The 22,412-nt window shown below is 36.2% G+C and overlaps 1 pseudogene across 1 annotated transcript; it reads right to left on the bottom strand.

Moving 5' to 3' along the window:
- Positions 1–4,717: 4,717 nt before the first annotated feature.
- LOC309857102 (small ribosomal subunit protein uS5 pseudogene) lies at positions 4,718–5,648 on the bottom strand (annotated as a pseudogene). Its single transcript has one exon. The product of its transcript is annotated as a small ribosomal subunit protein uS5 pseudogene (transcript).
- Between the last annotated feature and the right edge of the window lie 16,764 nt (positions 5,649–22,412).

The raw sequence follows: 22,412 nt of genomic DNA, 5'->3' as shown, positions 1-22,412 counted from the left end.
TTAATATTCTCTCTTATTTAATGTAACATTGTGCAAATAGACCACTACTGAACTGCCGTTATGAATGAAATAGCTATAATCATCTGTTTGCATATCCTGGTGAAAATATTCATTTAGTTCCATGTTGTATTTCTAGGAATGGACCAAATTTTTATTTTTATTTTTAAGTTTTCTAAATATTGTCCAACTTACCTCAAATGTTTTCATTATGGGCACTTTCATTCTTTCACATTCTTGCAAGGCAATTTTACTGTTGCCCAATATGGTAAGTGTGTAATAGTATGTCATTTTAGGTTTTAATTTATTTTTAATTTAATTTAATTTAATTCCAGATTCATAATAAAGATAAACAGTTTTTATATATGAGTGGCCATTTGGATTACCCTTTCTGTAAAGTACATGCTCAAATTTTTTTTTTTTTTTTAACTTTTTATTTTTTATAAACATATATTTTTATCCCCAGGGGTACAGGTCTGTGAATCACCAGGTTTACACACTTCACAGCACTCACGAAAGCACATACCCTCCCAAATGTCCATAATCCCACCCCCTTCTCCCAAACCCCCTCCCCCCAGCAACCCTCAGTTTGTTTTGTGAGATTAAGAGTCACTTATGGTTTGTCTCCCTCCCAATCCCATCTTGTTTCATTTATTCTTCTCCTACCCACTAAAGCCCCCATGTTGCATCACCACTTCCTCATATCAGGGAGATCATATGATAGTTGTCTTTCTCTGCTTGACTTATTTCGCTAAGCATGATACGCTCTAGTTCCATCCATGTTGTCGCAAATGGCAAGATTTCATTTCTTTTGATATCTTAACACTGTGTCATACTGACTTCTTTAATAGTAGATTTTCTGAATGAACTTTTAGCTGTGTAGGTCTTCTCTATTTTATTTTGAACTTGTTTTCATTTCAAAATCTTTATATTTATTTTCATAATCTGCTTTTATTTTTCTTTGTCTATTATCTATCTATCTATCTATCTATCTATCTATCTATTTATTTGCAAGCAAGAGAGAGTGAGCAAGTGAGAGTGCAGGGAGGGATAGAAAAAGAAGGGAAAAGAATCTTAAGCAGACTCCAGGCTCAGCACAGAGCCCAACTCTGGGCTCTATTTCACAACCATGACATCATGACCTGAGACAAATTGAAAGAGATAAAATAAAATTAAGGTGTTAAAAAAAAAGGAAAAAGAATTGGAGGTTTAATTAAGTGAGCCACCCAGGCACCCCTGTGGTATCTTAAATTAGCTGTCATATCTTTAAAGTTCTAGAGTATCCATTTGGTTCATTTATAAAACCTTTCTCAATATCATTTTTAGTGTCAGTTTTTTGTTCAATTTGCTTCCCCTTTCATTTCTTTGAGCAGAGTAATCAAGCCATTTTACAATCTTTATTGATCATTTTAACATCATACTTAATCCCATTTTGTCTATCAAATCTTGTTAATGGTTTTTCTTTGTGTGCTTTGTTACATTTTGCTATGTTCAAGACATTATATTTGAAACTCTTATTGAGTAGGGATAATTAAGAGCTATAATAACGGTATGGTCCTCCTTGGTAGGATTTTCTCTTATATCTGAGACTCTACAAGACAATCATACTCCAAATTCAGTGATTGGCTTTCTCAGTTTACACAGAAGGCAAGGTAGGCTATAGTCTTATTTCTGCTTCTCCTTGTGCTTTGTGGATCTCAAGTTAAATTTGGGTTGTACCAAAGTCCTCAAATTTGATTGCTGCTGGATTTGTTTCTCTAGTATCAAGAGTCTATTAACAACACAGCTCAGTGTGTTTTAGCAGTTTCAAATGCTCTCATAGCTAAAATGGCTTCAGGGCATATATCTCTAGGCTCTCATTGTATTTCGTATTTTGGCCCAGTAATCCCTCACTTATTTTTATAATCATTCTGATATTTTTAACTTTAAAAGCTATTTTGTCTGGATTTTTAGTTGTCTTAAGTAGGAGTTTTTAGATCACCATTACTAGAAGCAACAACAAATATACGTGAAAATATCTGCAGTAGTTTATCACATCTTTATGGCTTTGAACTTCCATAAGCTGAGGCATCCTTCTCTAATCACTTAGGCAAACTCCAATTTACCCTTTAATACAACCCAAGAATTGCTTCATTTAAGAACATGTTCAGGGATGACTCTTCCCCACTGTTCTTACCAACATTCCCACACACTCTTTGCTACCCACACCTTGTTTATGAACTTTCGTGAGGTATATCAGCGTGACCAGAATTTTGCTCTATTGTATTTTTGTCCTTTAGAGCTTTAATTAAATATGAATTCCATAGAAAGTCTGTCCCTTTTCTTTCAAACCTGGGTTAGTTATTTCTTCTCATTCTTTGTCAGAAGTTACTTTATTAGAGAAACTTATAGCTCTATTGTGACTTTGGAGCCTTTACAGTTTTTCGACTGGAAAAATCACCCATCCCTGAGATTTTTACGCAGCTTCCTAGCTGATATTATTCAGAAATCTGTTCAAAACAGACTTTTTCAGGGAGGCCCTTTCGGACCACTCAGTTAAAAAACCTCTTCTCAATCACTGCTCTTTTTAAAATGTGCTTATTTAGTTCAAATATGCATCTCTATTAACGAAAAAGCAGTACAATTTTTTTTTAAAGTTGGCTTACCTATTATCTATCTCTCCCATTAAAATGATTCCTCTGGCCTGGGGTTTTGTTGTGCTCATTTTAGACCAGGCACTCAATAAATTGTCTCTGAATGATTGAATTGTTTGACTCCCTTGCTAGATTCTCAACTTCATGAGGCCAAGGATTGTTCTATTCAGTCCTTCTTTACCCTCAATGTCTGTTATATTGCAGTCACTTACGTGACTAATGGGAAAAATCACAGAAAGAAAGAGTTAAAACTACAGAAAAACCCTGTAGGTTCAATAACACAAAGCTTTCTAAAATTATTTAGCCCAGGAATTGAATACTGGCTGCACTTTTGATTTTTTTTAAATGGTATTGAATTTAATTTAAATGGAAATACTGGAATGGTAGAATAATAAAAAAATTATAAAAGCAACTTGCTCCTTAAAGTAAGAATTATATAGGGCATCTCTTCTGGAAGCAAAATTTTCAAATGTCAAACATCTGAAAGCATAGAAGGAGAAGTAAGAGTGTGAATTGTACTTCAATGCTCTTTTCTTTATATTCAGCAAACAGCTTCATTCACACACCTTTCCAATTTTTTCAACTCTTTTGACAAAGCCTTCAGAGGAGTTACTGCTGATGACAACCATCACAGCCTAACAGGAGAAATTTTATAAAGAAAAATAATAGCATGTTTTTCCCAAATTGTTAAGGATATGGTGAAGCTCTGTCGGATTCAAAGGAGGAATGTGCAATTCCATGCTATATATAATAATAACTTGTTTTAATAGTGGCTTTGCAATTTTTCAGATATATCCATTTACTGAAACCACTATCAAATAAACAAAAACAAACAAATGAACAGGGGTTCGAGACAGAAATTATCTAATCTAAAAATAGCACATGTTCACAGAATACACAACACATATCCCAAGTACTACTATAGGCTTCAAGTAATAGTCAAAACAATAGTAAACATGATTCAGACCACACCAGTCAAATCATAAATGGGACCTTAACTGTAAATCCTTATCTTTAGATCAAAGCGGGTAATTGGGGGCTGAAGATACATTATAGAACTAATATGTTATAGAACTCCTCTGAAATGAGTCATTTATTCCATCACTTTTCCTGCACAGCTGCTGACCCATGTTTTGGTTCCTGGAAATAGCTGCTACCCTGTCATACTTCTTAAAAGCACATATATTGATAACTCTACTCATTCCTCCATTCCTCTGTGACTGTCACTGTGTTAAAATGTGGAGTCAGCTGACTCACTTGTGATGGTAATAAAGTAGATGAGTTTGCAAAGTATTTTGTTATTTCTAAAAATGCAAAAACCAAATTACATTGAAATCATAAGGGGTGTTTCAGGGAGAGCTGTAGGATGTGGTTTCTTGTGTAATCCACAGAGATTAGCTCCAACACATATTTAAACTCTCCTCTAGGAGCAACCTTAGTGGTAAAGCAAGAAGATAAACAGATGTAAACACACCCTGGCACAAAATTATCACTTATGTTTGGCTTCCTAGTCTCCTCGTGTTACTTATTTATCTTAACTTCTCTCTGAAATCAGGGAACACAGAATCTCAATCAGTTGACATTTTTCTACTGAATTACCCAATAGTCTGATCATACCCCAAGACTTTTTTAAATTATTTCACTCATAATCCCAAATCTGCTTTGCTTCCTCATCTTAGTACACTGTAATTTGATTTCAAAATGAGGACAGTTGTCAGTAATGCCACATTCATTCATCTATTTTACAATTCCATGTGCTTATAACTATGAAGATATGTTAATAACATCCATTCCAATAAGCCGCCCTAAATTTATTATCATGAAACAAGACCTCAAGAAAGAGAATTCAAAATCATCCATGTATTTGCAACTTATTGCAATAAAGCCTTTATCAATAGACTTCCCTGTGCACATGGTGGTCAAATTGCTGGTGAAAACCAGCCAGATCTATTACAAGCTTTCTCATGGCTTCTAGGTAACCCAAGTGAGCCTTTATTGATACTGGGAAGGGATAAAGCAGGGAAGGGATAAACAGTGCTATAAGATTTGGCTAGACAAAAGTAATGACTCTCATTACAAAGTGAGTATTTTTTTTTCAAGCTTTAGTTCAGTTTATTTTTCTTGTATAAAACTATGTAGTAGCCACAGCTGGAGCCTGGGTCCTCTGAACAGAGACTCTGGTGTGGGTCTTCACAAGATGGTCCGTGAACTCCTGATAGGGAGACTTGGTGAACACAGTCTCCTTCCAGAGATCAGGGGTGAGATAGCTGTAGGTCTTGGAGATGGCATCGAAAGTAGCCTTGGCAAAGTTCCCTAGGGTGGCAGTGCAGCCCCTGGCCGAGGTGTAGCAGTCGTCAATACCAGCCATCATCAGCAGTTTCTTGGGCACAGGGGCCGAGACAATGCCAGTGCCTCTGGGGGCGGGGATGAGACGCACCAGCACAGAGCCACAGCGGCCAGTCACTTTGCACGGGACAGTGTGGGGCTTGCCGATCTTGTTCCCCCAGTAGCCTCGCCGCACAGGGACAATGGAAAGCTTCGCCAGAATGATGGCTCCGCGGATGGCAGTGGCTACCTCCTTGGAACACTTGACACCCAAACCGACGTGTCCATTGTAATCTCCGATGGCGACAAATGCCTTGAACCTGGTCCGCTGGCCCGCGCGCGTCTGCTTCTGCACAGGCATGATCTTCAAAACCTCGTCCTTGAGGGAGGCTCCCAGGAAGAAGTCGATGATCTCAGACTCCTTGATGGGCAGGGAGAAGAGATAGATCTCCTCCAGGGACTGATCTTCTTGTCTTTGACCAGGCGGCCCAGCTTGGTGACGGGGATCCACTCCTTGTCCGCGGCCTTGCCCCCGCGAGCTCCGCGGCCTCGGCCCCGGCCCCGACCACGGCCCCGGCCCCGGCCCCGGCCCCGGATGCCGCTGCGGAAGCCACCGCAGAAACCGCCGCGGCCTCCCATTCCAGGGCCCCCGGGCCCTCCGGGCCCTCCCGCAGCACCGGCGTCATCCGCCATTTGGTGTTCTCTCAGAGAGGAAACAAAGTGAGTATTTTAAAGCAAAAGAGCCTGTTGGGAATATTGTTTTATAAAATAGTGGTTTTTTTTATTAACTTTTTAAAATTCAATTAGGTAACATATAGTGTACCAATAGTTTCAAATGTAGATTTCAGTTATTCATCCATAGCATATAATAGCTAATGCTCAGTACTTACTGTTATAGCTTCTTGAAAGCAGAATTTTAACCCACTGAGCCACCCAGGCGCCCTTGAAAGCAGAATTTTAGATCACATTTTCTGATTACTTCCATGTCGTACAACACTTTCCTGCTAGCAACCTTCAAAACATACTGTTTGTTAGAGGAATTTCTTTAATAATAAATAAATAGGAATTCATTTAAATTTATAAATATATAAAATAAATAGGAATTTATTTAAATTTATTTAAATATTACACACTGTTTCATTGTTCATAAATAAGGTGATGATATTATAGCCATTAGTTGGTAGCACTGATATATCACTATCTTTTTACTTCTCAGTGCATTCTCTTTACACAAATAGATATATATTTTAAAAAATGTGAATCTGTGGCAAACTTGTAAAAAAACCCTATACAGTAAAGTTTATCATTTTAAGTAATCTCAATTATCTTCCTCAATTGTGATAGTATATCCTTCTATCTAGGCCAGATATTGTATGAGGGATTTGAAGAGACATACTTTTCTAAATTTCACTTTTCTCATCTGCAAAATGCTTATCATGATCCTACAAAAAAATACACTTATAATTTTTTGATGAAAATTTATTTATTTATTTTAAGATTTTATTTCTTTATCAGAGAGAGTGGGCGAGAGAGCAAGCACAGGCAGACAGAATGGCAGGCAGAGGTAGAGGGAGAAGCAGGCTCCGGCCGAGCAAGGAGCCAGATGCGGGACTCGATCCCAGGATGCTGGGATCATGACCTGAGCCAAAGGCAGCTGCTTAACCAACTGAGCCACCCAGGCGTCCCTTTTGATGAAAATTTAATCTGTATAAACAATATATTTGTTGTAATGCGTGGTTCATGGAAAACATCTTTTTTAATTATAAGCAGTATTAGAAATTAAGTAAATGTGTCTATAATATTTAAAGTTTTAACACATAATTCCACTGCTTTGCCTTATTTTCTCAAATCCCTTTACCACTTTCACTGACAGAGTCAAATGTACTTTTTCTACTATTAGCCAGCTCTTTGTCTTTTGTCAGAAAGATGCCCTTGTGAATTATTTATAATAGAGATATTAGCAATAATAATAATAATAATAATAATAAATAGCAATGAAAATGTTAAAATAAAAGTTTTCTTAACTAATTAGGGTTCTTAGACATCAATTAGAGGAACCACCTCGGGCAAGCAAATTAATCTGCAAGACATTCCCAGAATTAACAAGTCAGTCAGATACAGGGTTGTCTGTAGACTGAAAAGAACTAGGTTTGGAAAATAGGTAAGGACAGTGAAAAAAGTGATCAAATTTTTGGGCAAAATAAACTCTTAGGTGTCCTTTCAATGGAGTCCTGTTCATTATGTAGCAGAAACTCTGGAGATTATCTCAATCCATTGGAGTCACCCCGTTTATTAGCTTGCTATTGACAAAGTTATTTACAAACTGTAGAGCAAGAGGTTATAATGGAGAAAACTGATGGTAATGCACAGGATTCTTGTTAACAATAATGCAAGTTAGTGATTTTTCATTAGAAAACATAAATTCTATAACCCAAATTATGGGCCCAGAGCACTTCTGCTGCACAACTCTGCTTATATCCCAAATAACCATGTGAACTAGTTTTAATATCTGCTTCTCTTATTAATTTTTGAATAAAAATTCTTGACACAAGTATTTTATAATTGTGTGATAATCATGAATTTAATTTTTGGAGAACAAAACACACTTTAGCATAACTAGGTTCGTTCACAGAACCAGCCTTGATAACACACTTCTATATGTTAGAAATGATGTAATAAATGTAGAATATTGGGCACTTGTTTGGTATTCTTTGCCATGTTTTGCACTATCTAAAAAGAGATCAGTGAACTTGGACTGGAGTTAGTAGACATGGAAGAAAATAAAATATTACAGAGAAGAATACTCTGTGGTCCACAACCTAAACGGCCTGGGATTCCCATCATTTGGATCCCTGTAGCTTTACAGAAGTCAATTAAATTTTTGTATCTCTGATTAAAGTTGTTTCCCCAGTACTTTTTCAAACATCTCTTGTAAAGTATTGTTTCCCAGAAAAAAAGGGATTTTGCACATGTATCTGCCTTTGTCTCTGGTCATGATCTCAGTCAGGATCCTGGGATCGAGCCCCATATCGGGCTTCCTGCTCATTAGGGAATATACTTCTCAGTCTCTCTCTGCAGCTACATCCCCCTGCCCCACTCATGCTCTCTCTCTCTCAAATAAATAAATACAATCTTTAATTTTTTAATTAAAAATAAGATAAATAAATTAAAATAAAAAGACTGGGCTTACTGCCCCATTTAGCTCCTTTTGTTTTTTTGAGTTGTATTTAAAGCAGCATGAGAGAACATGAGGCTCTCAAACTTAAAAAAAAAAAGGAAAAAATTGAGTTTTGTTAGGATTTAAGATCTTGTCTGCTAGACAAAAACGTTGGCTTTGTTAACATGTGAAAATTATCAAAAGGGAATAAGATAGAATTCTAATAATTTTTGTAGAAATTAAAAATTTTCTCCAACCCAATTACATACAGACCCATTAAGTAAATTCATTCCAATGTCCCAAACCAACCTTTTCTAATAGTAATGCATCTGTGTAAACAGGGTCAACCCAAGGAATAAATAAATATTATTATTTTTTTCCTGTCTCTTCCACAGTCTCATCTGGGTATATTGGTAGCAAGCCAATTATCTATCTTATAAGACATGATATCATAAGGAAGGCTATTCTGTCCATTTGGAACAACTGAAAATCATTGTAATTTTATCTTGGTGCAGTAACTTGAGATGGCACAGTGTGGTTTATGAATATATTTTATTTTTTTTTTACTGGGAAGAAGAGATTATAGAGATATTGGTTATCCAAGAGAGACTGACAGGTGTTGATAGTTGCCAGGTCAATATCCATCTACTTTTTCCTTTAGTATCAGAAAGCACTGAGGGATTGACAACAAGGAAACTTAAAACAACATCAAATATTTTATTGTCTCTTTTCTAGTTACATTGTAACCTTATGACAAAGTAACAGTCGTACAAGATATCATTCTCTTTTACCTCTATCTTTCTGCCAGAAATGTGGGCTTAATAGTGAGAACTCCAACGGCAATTTTTGCAACTGTGAATAAAAAGCCATGAAAACCTCTAAGATAGTTCACTTGACTTTCTTAAGACTCTGAACCAACACCAGAAAACACTCTCTGTAGTCTTCTTGTTAAATGAAAAATATGGTTAAACCACTTTTGACAGTCTACTACCTACAGCAAACTGTAAATCTTAATTGAAATATGTCCTCTCAGCTGTGCTTAAGCAACTGAGTCCTGAGCTTTTCAGGTTTTCAGTCTGAAAGAGTACACCTCGGGTGCTCTGAAAGGGAAGAGAAAGGACACCCTGTTCTCCATATAACTTAAAGAAGAGAAATCTGTGCATTTAAGTGGGCCATATAAAATTTATCAAGCAATTATCTCCTAACTCCTTCCTATCCAAATTACCTGATATGCTCTCCCTACTCCTTTATTCCACGTTACTGCCTTTTCACAACATGTCTTCTGTTATTTCCTTCTTGCAAGCTAGTTTTGATTTCTGCATCTAAAAAAATCAACAATCATTGTGTATTTCAATTCCCATTTTCCTCAAATGCATTGATTCTTCTTATCTATTACTCTTTTCTCATACTCAGTGTCTTTGTCTTTATGGGGTTTGTACTTTGCTTTTCCCCATCCTTTACTGCCATTATATAATCAATCTAATAACTTCTTAGAGAAAGTTAAAAATTCCCGCATAGCCACACGTGAACACAAAGTCACTGATTTTTAGCAAACCTATAAGATAGTCAGACATCCATTCAATTTCTTTTTTTTTAAGATTTTATTTATTTATTTGACAGAGAGAGATGACAAGCAGGCAGAGAGGCAGGCAGAGAGAGAGGAGGAAGCAGTCTCCCTGCTGAGCAGAGAGCCTGATTTGGGGCTCGGTCCCAGGACCCTGGGATCATGACTTGAGCCGAAGGCAGCGGCTTAACCCACTGAGCCACCCAGGCGTCCCTCCATTCAATTTCTTAACTGAGTCCCAAATGCATCCTGACTTCTAACCTAAACCTAAGCTCTACTTCTTACACGTTGTTATATGACCAAATTCTTTCAGTTCAGTATTTTGTAACATTTAAATATTAATCAGTTGATGCTTTGTTTGTGTATTTCTATGAAAATAATTTGAATACTGTAGATTTATTGTTATATTTGTAGGTTTATAATCAAAGTTTCATCAGTTGTAGTTTTTGGAAATTTCAGATATAATGATTAACCTAAAATGATACTGCCTCAAATCCCTCTGATATCAAGGCCCAACACCTGATTATAGCCAAACCTGTGGTGGATAGTTCCATGGGAAATTGCAGTTACTTAACACTGATAGCATCTCATGTTCTCTCTCTCATTTTAGAATGTCTCCAACACAACCCAAAAGTGTAGGAGAGTTAATGTCCTCTGAGGACAGCTCTCAGTGAAGTGGAAATAAGAACCATAGGTAAAATTGTCAGTTTTCAGGTCTTCATGAGGACAACTTAAAGAAGTTTCTCAGGACCTTTCAGTAAAAGCAAGCCTTCATTTTCTATCCACAACAATTATATCAACAATGTACCTCTTTGACAAAGTTGCTTCTTCACTGTATCACTTTCCCATTCTTTTCTACCTTGGATAATCTCCCAGATAAACTAACAGTACTCAAATCCTTTGTCCTACTCTTTGCTCTCAGGATAAATGGAGCCAAAAGACTTAGATTAATATCAAGTTCTGAATGGGATCTTAGAGCTATTTCTGTCCAGATTTTCATAAACATAGGGACCTTTGAATTATCAGGCTATAAATAAGTTCTAAATGGAGGGGGCAAAAGCAAAAAGTAGAAATTTTTATGTTTGATTTTTAATCATGATTAATTGACTTTATTGATTATTATAAATACTAACATTATAAAAGTGTGGATCTTTGTAAAACAATGTCATATTGTAAGAAAGAAGTTGCATAATCCTTTTGAGAATATTAAACCAAGTGTTCAGGTGCCATCTAATTTCTTGTTTAATCCAGAACTTTGGTGTGCATCTTCTTGAGGAATAGGATTTTGAAGTCCAGACAGACTAAGAGAAAACTGATCCAAATGTGTGTGTTTATATTTCTGCTTTTGTTGTAAAAATCAAAGTGTGATTGCTGGTTTAAAATGGCAAAACTAATAATGTTCATGGACTCGATTATAAATTTTCTAATTGTATGGGAAGAATCCAATAAACATAGAATTAATTGATTTGCAAATCCTCAAAGAGCTACAGGATCAGGTAGTGGTATGTTCTGATTCAACAGCATCATAATGCAGCATTTTATATGTGTGGCTAATGGATATTTTCATGAATGTTTGCTAGCTAGTCAGCCAATACAGAGAAATATTAGGTAGCGTAATTACTCACAGTTGTGTTTAATAAAATGAGAGAAAATTATCAAATGACACTAATAATAATAATCCTATAGCAGGCTAAATATTCAATGATAATTACAAGTATTAATCTAGCTTTCTTCCCTGATTATGACTCTTCTCTCCTTTATCATAATGGGAGTAGCAGATTGTCTGCAGTGAATTGTGAAAATGCAGCAGTGACTTTGGCAGTGAAGGCCTCCCATCAATTTTGATAGGTTAAAATGATTCTGGTTGGTCTTGAGCAAATGTGTCAATTTTTTTTTTTTCTGTGTGTGTCATAAAAGAAAGAAGCAATAGTAAATTCTTGCTGTTATTCCATGGAGCCAATAAAATCATACTGCCAACAAGAGGCTGTTGACACCATAGGTGTAGTTAACTGTCTTGAAATACTACGCCTGGAAATAAAATCCTAATATTTCACATAACCTCTTTTTTTAAAAGAAACAAAACAAAACAAAACAAAACAAAACAAAACAACTATACTGCTTACATTTAGGGCCCTGCTGTTGTGTAACTATTTTTGAACATGTCTTCTGTAAGTGTGTATATATATATATATATACATATTTTTCTGTGCAATAAATTCATTTAGAGATAAATTTGGATTGCAAATTATTTTGGGGGAGGCGTGGTATTTGTGGCTAGTCTTACAAGTAAAAAGGACTAAAAAAAAAAAAACATTTTTTATTACAGCATATTTACATCTGTCCAAAGTACTTATCTACTATAATACTGACTAATGTATAATACTGTACACAAAGAAAGAAGTTAAATGAGTTATAATTCAGTCAATGTATAGCTGGCCATTTTAAAACTTACCACTGAATCTTTCTGGTATGAAATGTGATATCTGGCAATCTGGTCCAGTTCATTACATCAGGTCATTTGTATGTTCTTATTACCATTTTGATAGCATAGCACATTTTATAACCCAGACATTTTACAATGGAACTATGATGCATGTATTTTCAAAAGTATAGACATACATGAAGCTATGAGGTCAAAAAAGATGAATGTCCGTAGTACCATATAGACTCAACAAATAAAAGTGTCCAAGGGTCTGAGTGTGACTTATGAATATTGTATAAGATTAGGCCAACATGTGGTTTTGATATAAATAATCTGTTCTTAAATTAGAATTACAATCGTTGAGTACAGTGTTGAAAATGGCAGATAGATTTTAGCTATCTTTGCTCACTAGGGAAAATGGAAAAATGTTTAGTTTGGTCAGATTTTCACTTAACTTCTGAAAAATCTTACGTTTGAGAGAACCCTTCTGAAATAAGAATCCTTAAAGACATAACCCCTTTGGCACAAGTTTTCAAGAAACTTGTTTGATGTTGTAGACAATTCTATGGCACACGTACTGTTCTAGATGTTTCATGCCAATAATATGTAAGCCATACCAAGGCGACATATACATATAGAGATGTTCCTCAGCTTACAAGGGGGCTATGTACAGAGAAACACATAAAAAATTGAAAATGCATTTAATACCCCAAAACTATCAAATATCATAGCTTACCTTAAGCTTATTTAAACATACTCAGAACACTTACATTTGCCTGCATTTGGGCAAAATCATCTTAAGCAAAGCCTATTTTATAACAAAGTATCAAATATCACATGCAATTTATTAAATATTACACTAAAAAAAGAAGAATATATATATTCTATATATATATTCTATATATAGAATGCTTGTAAGAATATCAGGTGTTCACCCCTGTAATCTTCTAGCTGACTGGGAGCTGTGGCTCACTGCCGCTGCCCAGCATCACAAGATGGCACCATATAGAACAAGAGTTTCAGGTGGTAGGTGTTGTAAGTTTTACCCAAACTGACATTGGTTTTTGTCATCATATATGTCAAGTAGTTTTCTCAGGTTTATTTTTAGAATATCCTTGTATAATGAATATTTACACTGATATCTAGTATAAAAATCTTGCAATTTAACATTAGAAACATTAAGATATTGAAAATCAATCTATTTCTTTAATTCATTGAAGACATTTTTGGCTTGTTTCCAGTACTTTCTTACTGGTTAAAAAGTGAATTTGAAGTAGTCTGGATTTCATTATTATATGGCACTTTCCCTTTGATGAATACAAAGATGATATTCTATATTAGCTATCTGAGAAGAATTTATTTTTTTAATTTTATTTATTTGTAAGAGAGAGAGTGAGAGAGAGCACAAGCAGGGGGAGCAGCAGGATGAGGGAGAAGCAAACTCCCGGCTAAGCAGGGAATCTGTTGCAGAACTGAGTCCCAGGACCCTAAGATCATGACCCGAGCTAAAGGCTCAGGCGTTTAACTGACTGAGCCACCCAGGTGTCCCAATCTGAGAAGAGTTCTGTATGCTATTCCTATTAATATGCAGTTTAAAGTCTAGGTAATTAACTTAATATTTTAGTGGCTATTGCATAGATAGCACTATGTTCCAGGCAGAGAGTAAGAAAGAAATATTAAATCAACCATATTCTATGCATTCTAAATGAAAATAATTAATCGATCATAAAAATCCTTCTATTTATGAAATATCAACTTATAAGCTTTCCTCCATATGAACAATGCCAAATACCAGAATAAAGGGTCATCTAATACAAATAAAGGATAGAATTAAAGAATTCTGGTAAGCCATTTAATTTTGAAAAATGGTGTTCTATTGTTGCTGAGTTGTGGTTTTCAGTTACATAATATCTGATAAGTGTAGAAGTAACATGAGTATTACGTGAGATGAGAAATGGTATATAATTAAGATATTTTTAAAAGTACAGATAAACACAAATTTGTAAACATAGCATTATGGAGGAGTAAAAATAAATGATAGCTACACACTCTAAAGTGAATAAAACTTGGAAAGCTAATAGAGAAGTAAAACAAGGACAGTGCAAAAAGTATGGTACATTTTTATGAAGTTCAAACAAATTCTGTGAAACCATAGATGGACTTAAAGATACTATTATGTATCAAATATTGTAAAAATTAAGCAAGGAAATAGCAAACATAAAACAACCAAAGCATACAAACTTGGGTAGATACAAGAGGTGTGATCATGTTCTACTTCATAAAGAGATGAGTTAATAGATAAATACAAGTAACTAGACTTTTTAGAAGTTCATAAAACGTTGCCTGTTATTTCTTAGTAATATAAAATATATGGTTTTCTAACAAAAACGTTTATCTTAAAATATTTAAAAATAAATTTTAGGCTACTCCTAAGGTTATATTTACTTTTCCACTGTAGGAAAAGCTGGTTGTTGTAGTTGTATTTGTTTGTTTGTTTTAGTCTCCTCCTAGTTTTTATTATTATAATGTGGAATGAGGAATGTTAGATTGAAAAGTGAATTATTTTATAGACAAAAATCATTACTTGATTCACCTCCTGGTACAGCAGATGGAACTCCTGAAAATATGCCCTTTTGCCTTATGGAAGAGTAACAGTTATGCTTACTTCTGAAACATACTTGGTGGTGGCCCTAAATAGTGACACCATAGTAAACATTTTGAATATTTGCAATTAATTTTTATAGTCATAGGGCTCCAAAAGGCACTGCAGGTATCTTAGCAGGTATTTCAATAAGGCTAAAATTTGCCTGACTGTTTAAAAATATTAGCAAGGCACAAAACATGGCAGAAGTATTGTCCTCAGATATTATTTTTTTCCATATGCTCCTGATTCCAGACATGACAAGTTATTTTTCAAATATTTATTATAAAAGTTTTTATTTATTTATTTGACAGAGATCACAATAAGGCAGAGTCAGGCAGAGAGAGAGAGGAGGAAGCAGGCTCCCTGCTGAGCTGAGAGCCGGATGTGGGCCTCGATCCAAGGATCCTGGAATCATGACCTGAGCCGAAGGCAGATGCTTTAACCTACTGAGCCACCCAGGCTCCCCCATGACAAGTTATTTTGATAGATGTATATACAGTGTATTTTCCAGTTATAAGAAAAATGGTTCTGCTATTTTTAACCTTTTTAAAAATTAAATAATTTTTTTCATTGAAATTTTATTTTTTAATGTTTTACTTTTCTTTTCTTTTTTTTTAAAGACTTTATTTATTTATTTGAGAGACAGAGATCACAAGTAGGCAGAGAGGCAGGCAGTGAGAGAGAGAGAGAGAGGGGGAAGCAGGCTCCCTGCGGAGCAGAGAGCCCGATGCGGGGCTCAATCCAAGGACCCTGAGATCATAACCCGAGCTGAAGGCAGCAGCCCAACCCACTGCGCCACCCAGGCGCCCCAATGTTTTACTTTTCAATATACTACTTAGAATATAAAACCTATTCCATTTTGTAAGATGTTTACCATTTAAAAAATGGTAATTTTCTCATTGTGTCTTCCCCTCACATTGCTTTATTTTGAATAAAAAATTTCACAATAAACATAACTGATGCTTTCCTTCTGATGGTCCCTCTGTTGGTCATATTGTATATGAGCCATGACAATTAGTTTTACAAAATTTATTGATGTTTGTTGATATGTTTTATCATAACTAATTTTCCCTCCCTTATCTAGATTCCCCAGCTTTCAGACAGGTGGACACTTTAATAAACCATACCCAAGGGATGTATCAAGTACTTCTTAGACATTCTCTCAGATCCTTGAGGTGTCATTTTGCCTAGGGATTTGCAATAGGTTCTGCCAGAGGCACCACTGTGACAACTGATGTCCATGGTCTAATTCCTGCTAAGCTCAAGAGGTCACTGGTTTCCAAGTTTATCTATACAATTAATGCATTCCAGCAAGTTCTTTTTTTTTTTAATATTAACAAACTTATTTTAAAGTTTATATGGAGAGGCAAAGACTCACAATAGTCAACATAGTGTTGAAGGAGAACAAAGACTGAGGACTGACTTCAAAGTTTACTAAAGCGATTGGGCGCCTGGGTGGCTCAGTTGGTTAAGCCTCTGCCTTCCGGCTCAGGTCATGATCCCAGGGGCCAGGGATCGAGTCCCGCATTGGGTTCTCTGCTCAGCAGGGAGCCTGCTTCTCCTCATCTCTCTCTCTGGCTGTCTCTCTGCCCATTTGTGATCTCTCTCTCTGTCAAATAAATAAATAAAATCTTAAAAAAAGTTTACCATAACGATAATTGTAAGCATGATATTGTAATACCACAGAGAGACTAGATTAAAGCAACAGAATATATATTATCAATTATATTTTATATTTAATAGAAAAGCAAAAGCAATACAAGAGAGCAAAATACAATCTTTTAAACAAATGGTTCTGTAGCAATGGTGAAGCTAAATCTAAAAATATAAAATAAAATAAATCCAGGCAGATATCCTACACTCTTCACAAAAATTAACTCAGATTGGATTATAAACCTAAACATGAAACATGTAGAAGGTAATATAGAAGAAAATTTAAATGACCTTGGTTTTCGCAATAACTTTAGCTACAAAAGCACAAGCACTGAATTTAAAAATGTCTACTCTGTGAAACACAATGCCAAGAGAATGAAAAGGCAAAGCACAGACTATGAGAAAAAATTTGCAAAATACACATCTGGCAAAGGACTGTTAATCAAAAATACACAAAGACCCCTAAAAACTCAACAATGGGGGAAAAACCGGATTAAAAATGAGCCAAAGGCCTTAGCAGATACCTCACCAAAGAAAATATTACAGATGGCAAATAAGCATATAAAAAGATGCTTCACATCATATGTCATCAGGAAAATGCAAATTAAAACAAAAAAGAGACACCAGTACATACCCAGAATCCAGAGCACTGACAACAGAACACGAAATGTTGGTGAGGATGTGGAGCAACAGGAATGTTCTTCCATGTGTATTGAGAATTAAGAATGGAAAACAACTTGGCAGTTTCTTACAAAACTAAACATATTCTTGCCAGATGATTCAGCAGTAGCAGCTCTTGGTATTTATCCAAAGAAGATGAAATCTATACCCACAAAGATGTCTATAGTAGTTTTATTCATAACTGACAAAAGCTTGGAAGCAACCAAGATATCCTTCCATAAGTGAAAGGTCAAAGAAAGTGTAGTACATGCAAACAATGGAATATTATTTAATGCTAGAGAAATGAATTACCAAGCTATGAAAAGATATGGATATAAATATTTAATAAATATTTGATTTTAGGCTTCTACCAGTCTATCAATAGTATTAGTATATTTTAACAGTGAATGCTCAGCATTCATGAATTTACCTAATAAAACATTTTGGGTTCAATATTTTAAATACTTCAACCTCTATGATTATATTCCTAATAATTTTGAATTGGGGTAAATAAACCTTAATTTTTTGTAACTTGTTTCTTATTGCAAGAGAGCTCAATGAAATTTTAGAAAATAAAAATTTACAAAAAAAAAAGTTTAGTTTATTATTGCCAAATAATTTAAAACTTTATCTTATATTCAAATACATATATTTTTCTAAATTGATTTATATGCTACTAAAACCAAAAACTTTTAGTTATACTAGATTTCATATCCTGCAATCAATGCCAGAAATCCATCTGGCAATGATTTGTCTTAAATAGAGTTAAGATGGGTGTTATTACAATGCAAGATGGAAACAAAGATAGTATAACAATAGGTGATACATAACTTTTCCGTTTTGATCAAGTTACTAATCTACAAAAGGCTTTTATCAGTGACAGACTTGGGAATTTAACAAAACTTTTAAACTAGCATGTGCGACTCATTCCTAGAAAACAACACAATCAATAACACTTTATTTAGATTAAATCATGACTATTTCTCCATTTGAATAAAAAAGATAGCAATCCCAATAAGTTTATTGAACATGAAAAGTTGAAATGCTATAATGCTCCTAAGGAATTAAATGATCCAGTCAAGAATAACAAAAAAAGGATATAAATTACCAAAGTGTTTGTATAATTGTAATGTACAACTGCCCATTATCGTTCCATAGTGTAGGCTTGTACAAGAACTCTATAAAAGAACTCCACTTCTAAACTGTGGAAAATATGTTCCCTTTCCCCCCATATACAACTATTAAGCCATTCATTTAGCTTTTAAAATATCCACTTAATACAGGCTTTTTACACATTTGAACAGGCAGCAGGGCTCTATTCTTATCGCTTACATCTGAAGGATAGACTTCTAGCGTAAGAGGTAAAGCCCATAAAGGAGCCCAATAATAACAACAAAATACAGTTTAGTGAGCCCTTACAATCTGCCAGCTACCTTTCTGAGAATACTTCAATTAATAAAACATATAAAATACCTGACCACAAAGAGCTCACATTCTTTTGAAATATAATAGTGAAATAAACCAATAATAGAGGGGCACCTGGGTGGCTCAGTCCATTGAGTGACTGCCTTTGGCTTGGGTCATGATCTCAGGGTCCTGGGATGTAACTCCCCAGCAGGCTTTCTAGGCAGTGGGGTGTTTTCTTCTTCCTCTGCGCACCCTCCCAATTCTCTCTCTCTCTGTCTCAAATAAGAAAATAAACCAGTAATAGAATAATGATTGATGGTTGATGGTGATAAGTGATACAAAGAAATACAAGAAAGGTAAAAGCCATTGAGGAATGCTGGGATGAAAGTTAATTTTATTTTGTTTTGGGTGGTTATATCTCATTTATGAGATGTTATTTGCACAAAGACCCAGGAAGTGAAGGAGAGTGTTATACAAATATTAAAGGAAAAGATTGCTCTAGGCAGAGCAAGTAAGTATATAGACTTTGTGTGAACAGCTTGTCTGTTACTTTTGAGGAAAAGCAAGGAGGCCAATGAGGAGTTCATAGTGGTGGAGAGAGGAAGAACGTATTGATGTATGACCTTCTAGTACATTGAAACGCCTTCAGTTTTTATTTAATATGAAAGGGGAAGATACCAAAAGTCTTTCAACAGCAGAATAAAATCATTTGACTTGATTTTTAGGTTAAATTGCTGTACCAAAATAAATTTGCATGGAGAAAGGAGTGCAGTATGTGTGGAAGTGGGGTTATCAATCAAGTCAATAATTCAGGAACATATGATGGTGTTTTTAGCATGCTGGGTGGTAATAGAAGTGGTGAGGTATGGTTTTCATTGTGTATATATTTTGATGGTGAATATTCTGGTGAACAGGATGGGGTATGTGCAGGACAGACATCAACATTTATTTTACCTGCACAAACAGAAGGGTGGAGTCTTCATTCCCTGATATGGAGAGAACTCTGAGTTCAAATGTTCTTTCTCATTAAATGGCATAGTGATGATGAGGATTTAGTCAGACAGTGAAAGAGAGCAGTAAGCATAGTGTTAAGCGGTAAGACATTATAATACATTGGAACATCAAAAAACGTTGTGTTGGATCATCTGTTTATGTGAGTAAATAAATAAATAAAGCTTCCTGGGGTTCTGATAGAGGTAAAGAAGACTGTATATGATCCAAAGGGGCACGTGCACCAAATGTTTATAGCATTAATATCCACAATAGCCAAACTATGGAAAGAACATAGATGTCCATCAACAAATGAAATATATATATATATATATATACACAATGGAATACTATTCAGCCATCAAAAGAAATGAAATCTTGCCATTTGCGTTGACATGGATGGAACTGGAGGTTATTATGTTTAGCAAAATAAGTCAACCAGAGAAAGGCACTATCATATGATCTCCCTGATATGAGGAAATGGAGGTGCAATGTGGGGGGTTTGGGGAACAGGAAAAGAGTAAATGAAACAAGATGGGATCGGGAGTGAGACAAACCATAAGAGACTCTTAATCTCACAAAACAAACTGAGAGTTTCCGGGGGGGGGGGTGGGGAGGTTAGGGAGAGGGTGGTGGGGTTATGAACATTGGGGAGGGTATGTGCTGTGGTGAGTGCTGTGAAGTGTGTAAACCTGGCGATTCACTGACCTGTACCCCTGGGGCTAATAATACATTATATGTTAATTAAGAAGAAGAAAGAAGAAGAAGAAGAAGAAGAAGAAGAAGAAGACGACTACTATAAATCAAATGCTATGGTTTTCAGCATAGAGTGTGTAATCAGGCATATTTTATTAAAGTAACCAAGTAAAATGAGGTCGAAAATTGGAATAACAGAAAACATAAAAATCAGAGATTTTAAAAAGAGATATGGGACAGTGTAGAGAATATAGTCAATGATATTATAATAGTGTTATATGGTGACAGATGGTGGCTATATTTGTAGTGATCATAGAATAATGTATGGAGATATTGAAAACCTGAAACCAATGTAACACTGACTATCAACTACACTCAAATAAAAAAATAGTAAAAGGAAACATTTTAATTTAAAAAGATAAAAATAGGGACAAGAATTTGAAAAGTGAATTTCAAAAAGAGTAAAGATGAGGAGGCTAAGACATACTCTGAACCTTGAGGAAAACACCATTTTGAAAATTCTTCCCATTTTGAGAAAACTCAAATGAATCAATACTATAAAAGAACCCATTTTAACCGAGAGATGTAATGAATGCTCAAGAAATAATTTTATGACAGGATAATTCTTCCCTATGAAACAGCATACAGAAACCCGGGGAAACACCTGGAAGCCAAATAAACTATACTGAAAATAAGAATTAGGAAAAAGATAAATGATGAAAGATAAGAAAATTAGACCTGCGACAGAGACCTAGTGAAGAGAATTTTTAGCTTGTGGTTTAATGTTTTTGAGGATAATCTAGAGTTCATAACTGCCTTGAGGCAGGCTGGTTGTAGGCAGTTTAGGCAGACCCCTAAGAGAGGCCTACTTTGGGCAAGTGGTGTTGGAGGAGGCCATTGGGCTGGACAAAGACAAATCCAACCATTTGACTAAAGTGTCTGTGAAGATGTTGAAGTCAGATGCAGCAGAGAAAGACCTGTCAAACCTAATCTCAGAAATGGAGATGATGAAGATGATTGGACAGCACAAGGACACCATCAACCTGCTGGGTCCTGCACACAGGATGGTCCTTCGTACACTATCATGGAATATGCCTCCAAAGACAACATACAGGAGTACCTGCAGGCCCAGAGGCCTCCTGACCTGGAGTACTGTTACAATATCAGCCACAATGCAGCAGAGCAACTCTCCTCCAAGCACCCGGTATCCTGTGCCTACCAGGTAGCCTGAGGCATGGAGTACCTTGCCTCCAAGAAGTGCATACACCAAGACCTGGCCACCAGGGAAGTGCTGGTGACAAAGGACAACATGATGAAGATCTCAGACTTCAGCCTTGCCAGAGATATCACCACATCAGTTACTATAAAATGAGAACCAATAGTGGACTGCCTGTGAACTGGATGGTCCCTAAGGCCATGTTTGACCAGATCTACATCCACCAGAGTGACTTCTGGTCTTTTGGGGTGATCCTGTGCAAAATTTTCACTCTGGAAGCCTCCCATATCCTGGAGTGCCTGTGGAGGTGGTTTTTAAGCTGCTGAAGGAGTCATTTGATGGATAAGCCAATAAGTGCACCAGAGAGTTATACACAATAATGAGGGGTGGCTGGCATGTGGTACCTTCAAGCTGCTGGTAGAAGACCTGGATCATACTGTGGCCTTGACCTCCAACCAGGAGTAACCGGACCTGTCCTTGGCCCTGGAACAATACTGTCTATGCTTTCCCAACACCCAAAGCTTCACCTGCTCCTCAGAGAAGAATTCCACCTTCTCTCATGTGCCGTTGCCCAAGGAGGCCTATCTGCCCTGACACCCAGCCCAGCTTGCCAATGGTGGACTCAAATGACTAGTATCCCTATTACTCCTGTCCAGATTCCGTCATAAGCTGTAACCCTTACCCCCCACCCTCCCTGCAAGACTCACTGCCTTCTCCTTTGTCCCTTTCCTACTGGCAGGAGCCAGCTGCCTACCTGAGGCCTTCACCCCTTGAAGTTCACCTCTCTTCCCCTTCCTCTTCCTCCTCCTTACAACCTGCTCATGAAAGAAAGGAACAGAGAGGCAGGTACTTGCTCGTGGCTACTTCCTTCCCTCCCATATGTTGGACCAAGACCCCTCCCTGTCATCTGGTACTGCCTAGATGTCGAGGGAGTTGGAGATGAGGCATGCCAGTGAAAGCTGTCAGAGCTTTCCTGTTTTGGTTTTGTCTGCTTAGCATAACATGTAAGACTGAGTTCTGGTGGCAGGGACCTAGTCCTTGGGGCTAT

The sequence above is a fragment of the Mustela nivalis genome (assembly GCF_964662115.1).
Source record: "Mustela nivalis genome assembly, contig: HAP1_SCAFFOLD_388, whole genome shotgun sequence".
Taxonomy (NCBI): domain Eukaryota; kingdom Metazoa; phylum Chordata; class Mammalia; order Carnivora; family Mustelidae; genus Mustela; species Mustela nivalis.
Note: the sequence above shows the minus strand (reverse complement) of the source record. Positions and strands in the feature narration are given on the sequence as shown.